The sequence below is a fragment of the Neofelis nebulosa genome, chromosome 18 (genome assembly GCF_028018385.1).
Source record: "Neofelis nebulosa isolate mNeoNeb1 chromosome 18, mNeoNeb1.pri, whole genome shotgun sequence".
NCBI classification, from domain to species: Eukaryota; Metazoa; Chordata; class Mammalia; order Carnivora; family Felidae; genus Neofelis; species Neofelis nebulosa.
In genome coordinates, this window is record NC_080799.1 from 30,788,484 (window position 1) to 30,801,881 (window position 13,398).

Sequence of the window (13,398 nt, forward strand, 5' to 3'; positions counted from 1 at the left end):
ATCTTCTACAAGATTTCAAGGCAGGATCTTTTTTTCCACTGATACTTCTGAGACCATCCCTATCTTCTCTTCTTTCCCCTCTCCTCCTCCTCCTCCTCTTTCTTCTTCATCATCATCAAACATTAATTTAATTCAAGTGTAGATTTGATTGTCATGATACCACAATAAAGACAGCTACCATTTATAGAGGGCTTGATTACAAGTACTTTATAACCTCATCTAATCAGCATTATTGCATCTAATCCTGCCTTAGGCCTCTCCAACTCCAATGTTGTGTTCTTTATTTTTCCTATACACTATATTTCCGTAAGTGTTGGTCTATTCATTCATTCGTTTATCCATTCATTCATTCCTTCACCAAATATTTACTGAGCACCTGCTATGCAATGGGCATCCTGCTGCTGATGTGGGCACAAAAGACAGACAAAATCCCTGCTGTTATAGTGCTTACAAACACTTATATTTCCAATCCCCAAAAAGGGGTGATACTATCCCTCACTTAGGGTTGCTATAGGGATTAGGGAAATGTGCCCTGGTACACAGTAAGGGCTCAATAAATGTTAGCTCCTGGCCTCCTTTACCCCCCAGAGCTGGTAGCTTTCTATTCACATATGTCAGGGAGAACTGTTGGAACCATTTCTGAGACTATGTTCTTCTGGAAAGCGACATTTCCCTGTTCTTAAAATTCATGCAACCCACATGTTATTAACCTATCTGAGCAAAAGCCCATTTTCCTGGGCTCTCTGGGCTAGACTCAGGCTCTTGCTCCCCGCTGCCTCCTCTCCTTCTCATCTTCCTCTCAATTCTAGCTAGGATCTCAGACTATACATGAGTTTCGACAGACCAATGCTTTGGGAAAGCTTTGTGCAATTTTGAGTGATGAAAAAAATGGAGAAATAAGGGCTCCAGGCAACTGGTGTGATAGAGAAGAGAGGAAAAAGATAAGAGAAATGTGCAGCTTAGGAGGATGTTTGCACAGGCAACGAGAGAAAAATAAGTAACAAATGTCTACTTAGAGGTATTTTCCTTCAAGCGTCTGGAGCTTTTGAAGAACTGGGATAGGAGAAATCTACATTTTAGGAATCTAGGCTGCTGTTTATGTAATTTCCACCTTTGAGGGCTTCAGCTCCATCCTCGCTGACTGTGTGCTAGTCATTTCTTTGTCAGGCTCAGTTTTAGTGATTTTCATCCTCCCCCCCCCCCCACCCCCAACAAGGGGGTTTAGCTGTGGAACATAGTCAATGCACTGAAGCCCAAATTGGAGATCTCTCTCACTACAGATGATATAGTTCAGAAGGGAAAAGTCACATGAAAACTGTACATTTCTTTCCACAGGCTTAGCAGAAGCTACACCCGGATTCCTGCAGCTGAACGGATGTAACCGGCATTTGGGCTTTTCTATTCAGTTACCTCCTTGTGGTGAGTGAAGAGCTCGGGTGTGTGTGTGGGGGTTTATTCCTCATCAACCTTGTGACCTTGGGCAAGGTCCCTGATCTATTAGAATCTCAGTTTTCTCATCTGTGGAAAGATAACCATGACAAAATATATCCTCAGAGGTAGTTTCAGTGGGAGGGTTAAATGAGATACAATTTAGGAGTTCTTGGCATAGTATCTGGAGCATATTTACATTCTATAAATAAGGGCAGAAATTTCTTACCATCAAGACTTTTCTCGTGAAAAGGTCTGAAGCTTATACAGCAATCAATGTAGGCAAAGTGGAATTCTATGGGCCCTAGCTTCTCGTCCTGCCACCTCTGAGACTTTGGGAAAGTCATTTCCTCCTCTGAGACTGTTTTCTCCCAGTTTGGTGGGGGAGAGAAATTAGGGGGAAGGTTGGAGGCTTTAAAGGCCTAAAGAGATAATAAATAATAACCTATACATAATGTACTATATGTATAATATACTCTGTAATAGCTAGCATATTATATATATATAAAATATACCATAGCATACTGCATATTATATATTACAGTTTATATAATATACACTATAGCATATAAGCACTAGTTTATATGATACGTGCTCTCTTTATCATATATACTATGTAACATGAATAGCACATATATCATACATGCTATATATTATTTATATGCTATAATATATACTATATATGCTATAATATATACTGTATATAATGTAATATATAATATATATGATATATTACACCATACAACACACACTATAATAGAGATACTACATGCTACATTGAGCATAATATATTATTAGTATAATAAATAATACACCATGTGTTACATAGATTTGTATAATATAGATACTATACTATTATAATATTATATACTATGTAATATATGCACTTTATTTAATAAGGTATGGTATGTAATGTATGCTGTATTTAAGCAACTTTTATCTGTATAATATACCATACCCACTATATATGCTATTTACTATGTAATATGTCATGTACAATATAGTAAAAATGAAAGTTTCTTGTGAACTGAAAAGCCCCAATTAATAGGAGATGTTATTAATTAGTTCCCTCGAGGTGTAAATGACTGATATGGGTTATTTTATTTTTTTATTTATAATTTTTTAATGACTGACATGGCTTAAAGTGTGACCCAGACTCAGAACATTTCCCATTTCACCACTGGCCCCCCACCCCCTCCAGCCCAAATATTTCTCTTGTGTCTTTACTGTTCAGTGAATGGCTCTATCCTCCTCCCAGGGTGCTCACCAAAGAGCCAGGAGTCACCTTTGCTCCCTTTCCCTTCCTCCCACTTGCACACCCTGCCACCCAGTCCTCCGACTGCCTCTGCTCGTTCTGTCTGCTCTACCTCCAAAGTGGGGCCCAGATCCACCCACCACTGCCCCAGTTCAGGGCCGCATTGTCACCAGCCTAGACAACTCCAGTAGCCTCTTAGCCATTCTTTCCTGCTCCCTCCCTTGCCTCTTCATGATCTACCCTTCACATGGTAGCCTCACTGGTCCTTCGAGGGAGTAAATCCAATCACGATACTCCTCAGGTGAAAATGCTTGATTGCCTTTTCCATCACGTTTAGGGTAAAACCCAAACTCTTTGCCCTGTAGGCCCTAGCTCCTGACATTTGGCTTTGTCTGGTATTACTCCCTTGACCTACTTTGCTCACTCTACTCCTGCACATCGATGACTGTTCAACTCTCAAATATATTGTGATAGATCCCACCCCAGGGCCTTTGCACTTGCTGCTCCCATTACCTAGAATGCCCTTTGCCCAGATATCCACATGGCCCACTCCGTCACTTCACTCAGGACTCTACTCAAATGTCACTTTAACAGGGAGGACTTTCCTGACCACCCTCTAGCATATCATGCCTGTCCCCTCACTGTATACTATCTGGCTCTCTCTATATAGAATCTGCATCTATATAATCTACATCTATATAGCAGCCACATCTACAAAGTGGATATAAAGTATCCCAAAGTGTGTGTGTGTGTGTGTGTGTGTGTGTGTGTGTGTGTGTCTAGTACATCTTACATCCTCCACATGAGAGAAAGGCTCCATAACACTGCTGTGTGAGTTTTAAATCTTTTCATGGAAAAGTGTTTGGATAGTGAGAAATTCCACAAGCGCACGTTCTGGAGGATTGCTATGTGCCAGGCATGTGCTGAGAAGCTTATTTCTTTATTTATTTTTCATTCTATCTCATGTGGCCCTCACCATCACAACAATGACTTGATGTCCGTATTATTTCAGGAGGGGAAGTCAGCTCAGAATCAATTTTATTGACATCAGCAATAATAGTAATAAGGGTTATTATATGAGTGAATGAAAGTACAACAGGTGGCCTGTTCTGAAGCTATTCTGTGTTGTATGTGAACACAAAGCATTTGGTTTTCAAGAGCGGATTGAATGGACAGTCAGGCAGTCTGGGGAGGTGAGACATCCAGTTGTTCATTCCTAGAAGAATCCTTAAAGAGGGTCAAGCTTGGAGGCACCAGGGTTTATTTTATTAGGGAAGGCGGCCTTTCCTCACCTCCCTATCCACAGATCCACGGCCCGAGGAATCTGAGAAATGGCTCCCCTAGTCCTTAGGCACAATCTGTTTCCATCGGGCGACAAGCATGGCTGGCATACGGGGTCTGTACCTTTCATTGCGTCGGTGATAAACCTTGAGCCAAATCAGAGTTACTGGCCTTGTGTTCTGTCGTCTGGGACCTCCCGACTTCGTGTGGTGCACTCACATCCACATGCCCTTTTATTTATGACTTTTATTGAGTCTTCTGTGAAGTCATAAATTGACCAACCCTCCAGCTGGTTCGAGCCCTCATCAGGAAGCTGTCATCAAAGTGAATCACATTCTCAGTGGCTGTTCCTTCCCCAAAGGTTCATTGCAAAGGCTGGGATGTTTCCTGCAACTTGCTTAGAATATCTGTCAGCTCCTGGCAGCCCAGACTTGCTAAGCCAAGGTTCTTCTTTTTTTTTTTTTTTTCCATTAAACAAAAAAAAAAGTGAAATAAAAGGTAAAGAAGAGGTGTCTATATTTGGTCAGGGGTTCTCTCATGTCAGTATAACATTCTGGAAAAGCTTCAATTTCTGGAGCAGTGTAGTAGGTGAAGTTGACATACTTTTATTTCTGGCCCAGAAATATTCTGAGTAATTCTTGTACCAGGGACTTGGGACAAGGCAGAGATCGACATATTCCTGGGGGGATCTGGGAACCAGCAACTTAAACAGAAAGTGAGATTGGGCCTTGGACTTGGGATGGATCTGAGTGGAAGTGATTTCCCTAAAAGCAAAAGGTGCTAGAAACTCCATGACAGCTCCTCAGACACCTGTCAGGCCCTGTGTTGAGGGTACCACATGCATTATCTCATCGATCTCTCAACAATCCTCGGTTAAGTCCCTATTTTACAGAAATGGAGACTCACAGAGGTTATAGGACTATTCAACTCACTCTCGGTCACATGGATAGTAAGTGGTAGGGCCAGCATTTGAACCCAGGTCTTATTTTAACTTTGTCAAAATTCATCCATTTTAATGTACAGCTCAGTAATTTTTAGTAAATTTTACAATGTGTGCAACCATCACTACAATCCAGTTTTAGAAATTTCCATTTGCCCTCCACAAGATCCCTTTGTGCTCATTTGAATGCAATCTGCATTTTCATCTGTAGCTCCAGGCAACCCACTAATCTTCAGTATGTCTCTGTGAATTGACTTTTTTCTGGACGTCTTATATAAATGGAATCATATAATATGTGGTCTTTTCATCTGGCTTCTTTTATTTATCCAGCGGTACGTCCATGTGGTTGCAAGTATTAGTAGCTCATTCATTTTTAATACCGAATAGTATTCTACTGGATGGATATACTGCATTTGTTTATCTACTTACCAACTGATAGACATTTGGATTATTCCCATTTCCTAGCTGTTATGAATGATTCTGCTATGACCATTCACATGCATGTTTTTGTGTGGCTGTATGCCTTCATTTTAAAAAAAAACATTTTTTTTGATGGTTATTTGTGAGAAAGAGAGACAGAGCACGAGTGGGGGAGGGGCAGAGAGAGAGGGAGACACAGATCTGAAGCAGGCTCCAGGCTCCGAGCTGTCAGCACAAAGGCCAATATGGGGCTGGAACCCATGAACTGCCAGATGGTGACCTGAGCTGAAGTCAGATGCTTAACCGACGGTGCCACCCAGGTGCCCCTGCCTTCATTTTTTTAAAGGTAGATTCCTAAGAGTAGTGTTGCTGGGTTTAATGGTTTATGTTTAACTTTACAGAAAAACTACCAAGTTGGTTGTTTTTTAATGTTTATTTATTTTTGAGACAGAGAGAGAGAGAGAGAGAACTCACACACAAGCAGGGGAGGGGCAGAGAGAGGGAGACACAGAATCCGAAGCAGGCTCCAGGCTCCCAGCTGTCAGCACAGAGCCCGATGTGAGACTCAAACCCACAAACCGTGACATCATGACCTGAGCTGAACTCAAACGCCCAACTGACTGAGCCACCCAGGCACCCCCAAGCTATTTTTATTTAAAGTTATTTTTTTTTAAAAGTTTGGTGTGCCTAGGTGACTCTTGGTTTTGGTTTCGGTTATGATCTTATGGTTTGTGGGATTAAGCCCCACATTGGGCTCTGTGCTGACAGCGTGGAGCCTGCTTTGGATTCTCTCCTCTCTCTTCCTTCTCCCCATTCATGCTCTCTCTCTCTCTCTTAAATAAATAAGCATTAAAAAAAAAAAGGTCCAATAATTTTTTTTTTTTTAAACGTAGGCTCCATGCCCAATGTGGGACTTGAACACACACTGGGTCAAGGGTCACACCCTTGTTCCTGGGTGGCTCAGACATTTAAGGGTCCGACTTCAGCTCAGGTCATGATTTCACGGGTTCGTGAGTTCAAGCCCAGCAGGGGGTTTGCAGCTGTCACTTCAAATCCTCTGTCCACCCACCCCTCAGTCCCTCCCTCCCTCTCAAAAATAAATAAAAGTATTTAAAAAAAAAAAGAGAAAAGAATCACATGCTCCACAGACTGAGCCAGCCAGGTACCCCAAAACTGTTTTTGAAATCACTGTGTGATTTTACACTGAAATCAGGTCCTGTGATGTTGAAGTTCATGTTCCTAATCACTGTGTTATATACACGCCTCACATTACTCCATGCCATTTATAATCTATTAATTTCAACAACCATTGCTTGATGTCTGTTCTATGCTGGACCTTGTACTAGAAGGTAGGAATAGAGGGGTCAAAGACAGGATTTTTTCCTGCCTTCTGTGGTATATTGGATTATTAATCACAATTCTTTTACCATATGACCTTGCGGTACACTAGGTGAGTGGAGTGGATTTCCCTACTCAAGGAATTGAGCTGTTGGGAAAGGCAGTCTCCTGTGTGTGGGCATTTGGTCCCAGCTTGGCCTTATGAGTGGGTTTGAGCCCGGAACATTTCCTTACTGCGAGAGTCAGAGTTCTCACAGTCTATGCTGGGCTTAGGGCCTTGTGAAGAAAGATCTTCCTCTGTTCCCAGATTGATATGTAGTCTTGTTCTCCTTAAGCACATGAGCCAGTGGCTCTCATGCACGCACATGGCTTTCTGTATTTCAGACCCCAGTGGGAAGGTTTGGGTTCCTTCCGCTGCAGCATGAAATGGGGGTAAGTGCTGTGTTGGTGTGGAACGGATCCACTGGCCATGGCGGACTGACACATTGCACAGGCCTGGCGCTTGTGCACTAGATCTCCATTCTTGCTGCAAGTAAATGTTGGACCATGCTGAGCCTTGTATGCATGCAGTCTGTTTTCAGCAAACCATGCACCGGTCTCTCCCTTGGGTGCACTTCTCTGCCTTTGAACTTTAGTTGCACTCATGTTTATATTCTATCCTGCAGCACAGTCTGACTACCCAGTGAAATGGTGAAATACTGGTTTTGGCTATGTGACCTGCTGTGGCCAATGGCACTTTGGCAGATATGATGCAAACAGACACCTCGAATATGCCTGTGTGTTTTGCTCACCTTCTTGCACTCTTATGACCCACCATAGAAAAGCATACCCTGGGTAGCTGCTGTTCCTTCGGCCTGAGGCTCTGAACAAACATATGTGGAGCTGACCTGATTCAGCTCACAGTTTAAAGTTACGTGCAGGTCACCTGTCTCTCCTTTTCCTTGAGAAGGAAAAAGGTATTGGGTCATGTCGATTCCAGGGCTGGCCATTGGGTGGCGCTGTCAACCTAGGACAGCTTGGTTGCTGTGCTGGTTATAAATACTAGCCCTTCCATAATCTACACATAATCTGTACTTCTGGGGCTGGAAATTTGCATGCTATATGTCCTATGCTTCTCTGACAGCTGGCTTCCTTTTGGGGTGCACTGGCTGGAAATCAGAGGGTGGAAAAGGAGGGAAATTTCTGTAGTTGTAGCCACAGGAGAGGTAGATTACTTCCAGACTCCAACATCCAAGGCAGAGACAGCACTTTTTGTGCAGTGTTAGCCCTGGAGGAGGTGCCCCCCCCCTTTGAAAACTCAAAGTATCTCCAATACTACACTGGGTACAGGCTCACAGATCCAACCTGTTTTTATTTTTTCTTCCAAAAAAATTATTTTCTTTTACAGTAGGCTCCACACTCAGCATGGAGACCAATGTGGGGCTTGAATGCATGAACCTGAGATCAAGACCTGAGCTGAGATCAAGGGTCAGACACTTAACCAACTGAGCCACCCGGGCACCCAGCATTAACAGCTTCTGATGTCTGATTATCATCCTTCTTCTTTCTGCTTATCAGACCCTCCCTTTCTAAATGTTTTCCCATCCACCCCCAAACCTTGGTAATCAATTCTTTTGTTTGGAACACCTAGAGTGGTTTCTGCTTTACTGATATTGCTTTCTGAAGCACAAGCATAGGAAACCATTGATCTTGAGTTGGGTGGAAGAAGGGGAATGATGAGAAACTGTCCACTTCTGTGTATGAGAAAAACATTGGCCAACCTTAATTTTACAGGCCAAGGAGGGCTTCCAAATTATATTCGTGAATTCTTTTTCTTCTTACTGTTTTATATCATGATGCATTGAACAAAGATAGTCCATGATTGGATACTGCTAATCGATACTATGCCCTCTCTTGTGACTTTTCTTTCTCGTTTGTCCTGAAGATAGGCTGAAATGAGCCAGTGATACCCTGAGTTAGTTTAATTGAACATCATTCCTGGAACTCTGCTTCTTTCTCTTCTGCCTTGACCTCCCACAGGAATTTAGTGACTCCAAGAGGCAGGCCAGCTAAGTGCGAAGGTACTCTGCTCACAAAATGGTGATCTTTCTACCTTTAGTTCTCCAGCCTGCCCCAGCTTACCTCTTTCTCAGAATCCATGTGGTCCCTTTTGTTGAAGCCCATCAGGGTCCAGTTTTACAGACAATGTCAGGAGGAGTGATTGGGACTGGAGGAAAAGGTACCCAGGCACAGTTGCTAAAACGTCTCCTGAGGTCTGCAACAGCCCCCAAGGTCTCTGTTGATTACTTTAAGCAAAGCTCTTCAGTTTCTCTGTGGGGAACTTCTCTCTAAGTGACTACAATCAGGTTAGGCAGGTGACTGAGGAAACAAGGCTGAACAATGGGTTTTCCGTTCAAGTTACTTCATATCAGCAAGAAGCTCTAAATCTGGGTTTTTTTCAGCCTCACTTGGAGATGAAGGAAAGAGTTTAGTCACCCTGCTGTGGAAAAAATAGGCCATTATTGTCAAAAGAAGGGACCTGTCCTAGATTTGAGAGATGCATGTTGTCCTGGATGGTTTCTAGGTCTCAGTGGGATGGCCTGTTGATATCAGCTCCCCCCTGTACCTAAGAAGGATATGAACGTGAAGGTGAATTCTTTGTGGAGCCAGACACCCGGGATCTGATATCTGAAGCTGTCAGCATCATGTCAGCTTATCTACTTTTCCCAACTCCCCACTAGAGAAATCCTGTTTCCTTTCAAGCATACGTCACGCTGATTTCATTTCAGTCACACAACCAGCCTGGTCCTTATCACACTGGCTCAGAAGCATCTGTAGAAGGACTCCTTCCTGGAACCAGGCAATCAGCGTTCAAGTGCCAGCTGGACCTCACCAGAGTCATGTGCCTTTGGGAAAGTTGTCCTACCTCTGAGAACCTCAGTTACTCCACCTGCAAGATGGGGGTGGTGCGAGAGTCTGTACTACTTACATCGCAGAGTTGTGGTGACTGTCAGAGTGGATGATGTAATGTCAGTGTAGGGAAAAATGTAGTCCTCAGCTGTCTGGGTTTGTGCCTGTTCTCTCACACATCAGAAATTGCGTCAGCACTCAAGATACAGGTGACATTTTATGTACCACTATTCATTTGTAGCTCCTGACCATTTGGTTGATGCTCGGATATCAGCTGGCCTGTTAATGCCCTGACCGAAGTCTCATCCGTTGGTATGACAAAGATCTTCCATGTTCTAAGCTACTGCTTCTCAAACTTTTCATGTACATGAGTCACCAGAGATATTGTTAAAATGCAGATTCTGATTCAGTGGGTCTGAGGGGGAGGGGCAGAGATATTGCATTTCCCACAGACTGCTGGGTGATACCCACACTGCTGGTGTAAAGATCACATTTGGAGTAGCAAGAGTCTGAGAAATGTCTCTCCTTTGCACTTGCTTGATGTGATGCCACACCTGTATTTACCTGGTTCAAGTTCAAATCCACCTTCTACAGTCTTGGATAAGCTAACACCTCAACAGAAATCATACAGAAATTACGGTAACCACAAGTACCCCAGCTGTAGGGAAGAAACAATAATGTCTGCCTAAGGACCGAAACTTGGTAGTGAAGGGTTTGTGGCGCACCATTGGCTGTAAGCTGCCCGGCACTAAGGGAAGCTCTTGTGTTGGTCAGAGCAGAGTTGGCCATTTCCCTTGTCCCTTTATGAGCAAAAGCTTGAGTGCCTGCACATTTTTGCCTTCCTGGATGTTGCCAACCCCCAATACATGTCTGATGAGCTAAAAGGGTTTTGAGTGAGTAGGAAATTAAGCAGTCTTCCCCCTCCGCCAGTTGGAGGTCTGTCTATTGCTCCAAACCTCAGAAAAACCAGTGATACCTTCATCAGAACCTCTTCTCCCCCACACTGTTTCATTTCTTTCCACATATAGCCAAACTGGCCATCCAACAGTGAACATCCACCCCTCTTGTCCTGTAAGTTCAGATTTATAAGGGCAGGGCAGAGAGATGCCTCAGGCTCTGGCAGTTGGTATTTCCTGTAGCCCTGAAATAACCACTTTTATTCTCATGGCCCATATTGAAATACAAATCTCCCGCTATTCATTTAGAGGAAACAAGTGGCACCCATCAATTTTGCACACTTGCACCTGTGCTTCCCCCATCCCCCAGAGCAATGGTCTTCCACAATGACCGAGTCCTTTTGACATGAATAAGTCTAGTGTCAAAGCATGGTGTGGCTCAAAAAACCCATGCACCAAAAGATATAAAATATTTTATTGTGTTTTTACATTATGAAGCACTGGGGAGTGTAAGAATCTTTCTTCCTTTGATCTTTTTTTCGCTTTCCTCTCCTCTTTTCTCCCTCCCTCCTTTCCTTCTTTTCACCTATATCTACCATTCTGTGTAACATCTATGTGTTGGAGATTAGAAGAATAACCAGAAAGAGAGAGGGGGGAAAAAGGATTCAAATAAGGGAAAATGGAAGGTAAATAGATTTCATAATTTTTGAAGGTTATGAGTGTCAAGATTTTAGGCTTTTCTTTTGCTCCCCACAAAACAAGCAAGCAGGCAAATAAAGAAACCCTGCAGGGACTGACACAAGATGAACAAAGTTTTAGAAGCTTTTCCTCAGAAAAAAAAGCTATGCTGATTTACAAGCAGAGTATCTGTTGCGAGGATTTGGAAGGAGATGAAAATGTATCACTAGCCATCTAGACGTTTGTCAAAACAACTGAATTCTATGAAGTGGAAAGGATGCACGAAAGAACCAATATTAGGGAAGGAAGTTTGAAATGGGCTCTGTTGTGTCAGAATTTTTCTACAAAGACAGGGAAGCTTTCAACTGTGTGGGACAAAGGCTCTCACTAAATGAGAAACCAACAGACCTTGTAGAGGGGTATTTAATTTCACCTTGAAGGTCACTTGGCTTTGTCAACTCCGGACGTGTGGTCAAACCTGCTTCTGCTCAAACATGTCAGTATTTTTCTTCAGCATCCTCCCTGGGTCCCAGGGCATATGTCTACCCTAGGGATTTAGTGCCCACCTCTTGGATATGGGGAGAGGTGCACGGCACCTTGATCTACAGTCCTGCCATGACTGTTTACAGATGGGAGAGGTAATTCCCCAAAAAGAGAAAGGGGTACTGTTATCGGAAGAATGAGGAATGGATGCTGCTCATCTGAAAACAACAAATACTTCCTGTACTTGGGAGGTGATACTTGATTCCAATTTTGCATTCAGCCTCTGTTGATGGCACAGGTTCCCAGATGACTCTGGGCCTGACTTCCCATGCTGTGCCTTTGTCCTACTGAAGCATTACATCCCAGTAGCAATGAGCGCTTCTAATGCTCAGATCTTGGTTCCTAAAAAGCATTGTCCACAAAAAGTTACCAGAGCTCCTTGGAGAAATGGATGATCATAGGGTCATGGCAGGAAAGGTGCGAGGTATACCTGAAACATCTTTTGTTCATCAGAAAAGATGGAGTGCTAAAAAAAATGATGGAGGCATGTCACAATAATCCAGGAGCCAGCCCAAAGCCAGATCCCACTGGCCAAATCTGGGATAATCTGAGCATCAAAATCACTAATGGTAGTCATGGAGTGTATATAACACATGGGATTAAAGAAGAATCCATGAGTTCATGTTGATATTAAGAAAGAAAAAGATGAGGGAGGGAGAGGGGAAAGTGCTGAAGGACATCAGGTAATTAATGTAGAAGAAATGACGAGTTTACCAACTCACATTTTGCAACCACCCTGGAAATACTCGATTCAGGCAGGAATCAGCAACCTAGGCAGAAACCATTAGGTGAATTATTCTGGAGAAGAGTGTAATACCAGTCTCAAGATATCTCCCTACGGATTACTGATTAATTCACAGTAAAGGCACCCTGGGAATGGAGAACTGTGCGGGCACCACCTTAGCTGAGTCATCAAACTTATCATCATGTGCCTCCTGATATGAGCACTGAGCATGTCACAGAAATACCTATGCGGTATTCTTGCCCAAATTATCACCATGAGGAGACAATCCAATAAATCCAAGTTGAGGGGCATTGTGCAAAACAACTGGCCTGGACTTCTCAAAAATATTAACGTCCTAAAAATAAGCAAGCAAACAAACAAACACATTTGAGAGCTGTTCTAGATGAAAGGAGAATAAAAGGGAAAGCACAATGAAATGTGATATGTGAACTTTGATTGGGTCCTGGCCTGCCCCCCCACCCCCCAAAAAATCCCACTCTAAAGGACATTACAGGGACAATTGGGAAAATTTGAATATGGACGGATTATTAGATAATAGTATTACATTGATAGTAGATCTCCAGAGTGTGGTAATTAAGCTATAATTTTATAGCTCAACGTCCTTACTCTTAGGAAATACATGACAAGCTCTGTAGGATTGAACTACCTACAGTTTACTCTCAAACGGTTCAGCACTATATATATATATATATATATATATATATATATATATATATATATATGGCAAAATGTTAACAACTCATCACATCTAAATTTTGGGTGCATGTTTTCTTCTTGTTGGACCTTTCTTACAACTCTATCATAGATATGAAGCTTTTTTTTTTAAAAAGGTATTTTTTAAAATATTTATTTTGAGAGAGAGGGAGAGACAGAGCGTGAGCAGGGGAGGGGCAGAGAAAGAGGGAGACAGAGAATCCAAAGAAGGCTCCATGCTCTGAGCTGTTAGCAGAGCCCAAAATGGGGCTCGGACCCACAAACGGTGAGA

At 42.8% G+C, this 13,398-nt stretch overlaps 1 long non-coding RNA gene across 1 annotated transcript in view; it reads left to right on the forward strand.

Moving 5' to 3' along the window:
• Window positions 1-1,205: 1,205 nt before the first annotated feature.
• Window positions 1,206-13,398, forward strand: part of LOC131501559 (uncharacterized) — a 231,149-nt gene continuing 218,956 nt past the window's right edge. Inside the window, exon 1 of the long non-coding RNA XR_009256831.1 lies at window positions 1,206-1,419. This is a non-coding gene — a long non-coding RNA (uncharacterized LOC131501559). The remainder of the gene's footprint in view (window positions 1,420-13,398) is intronic.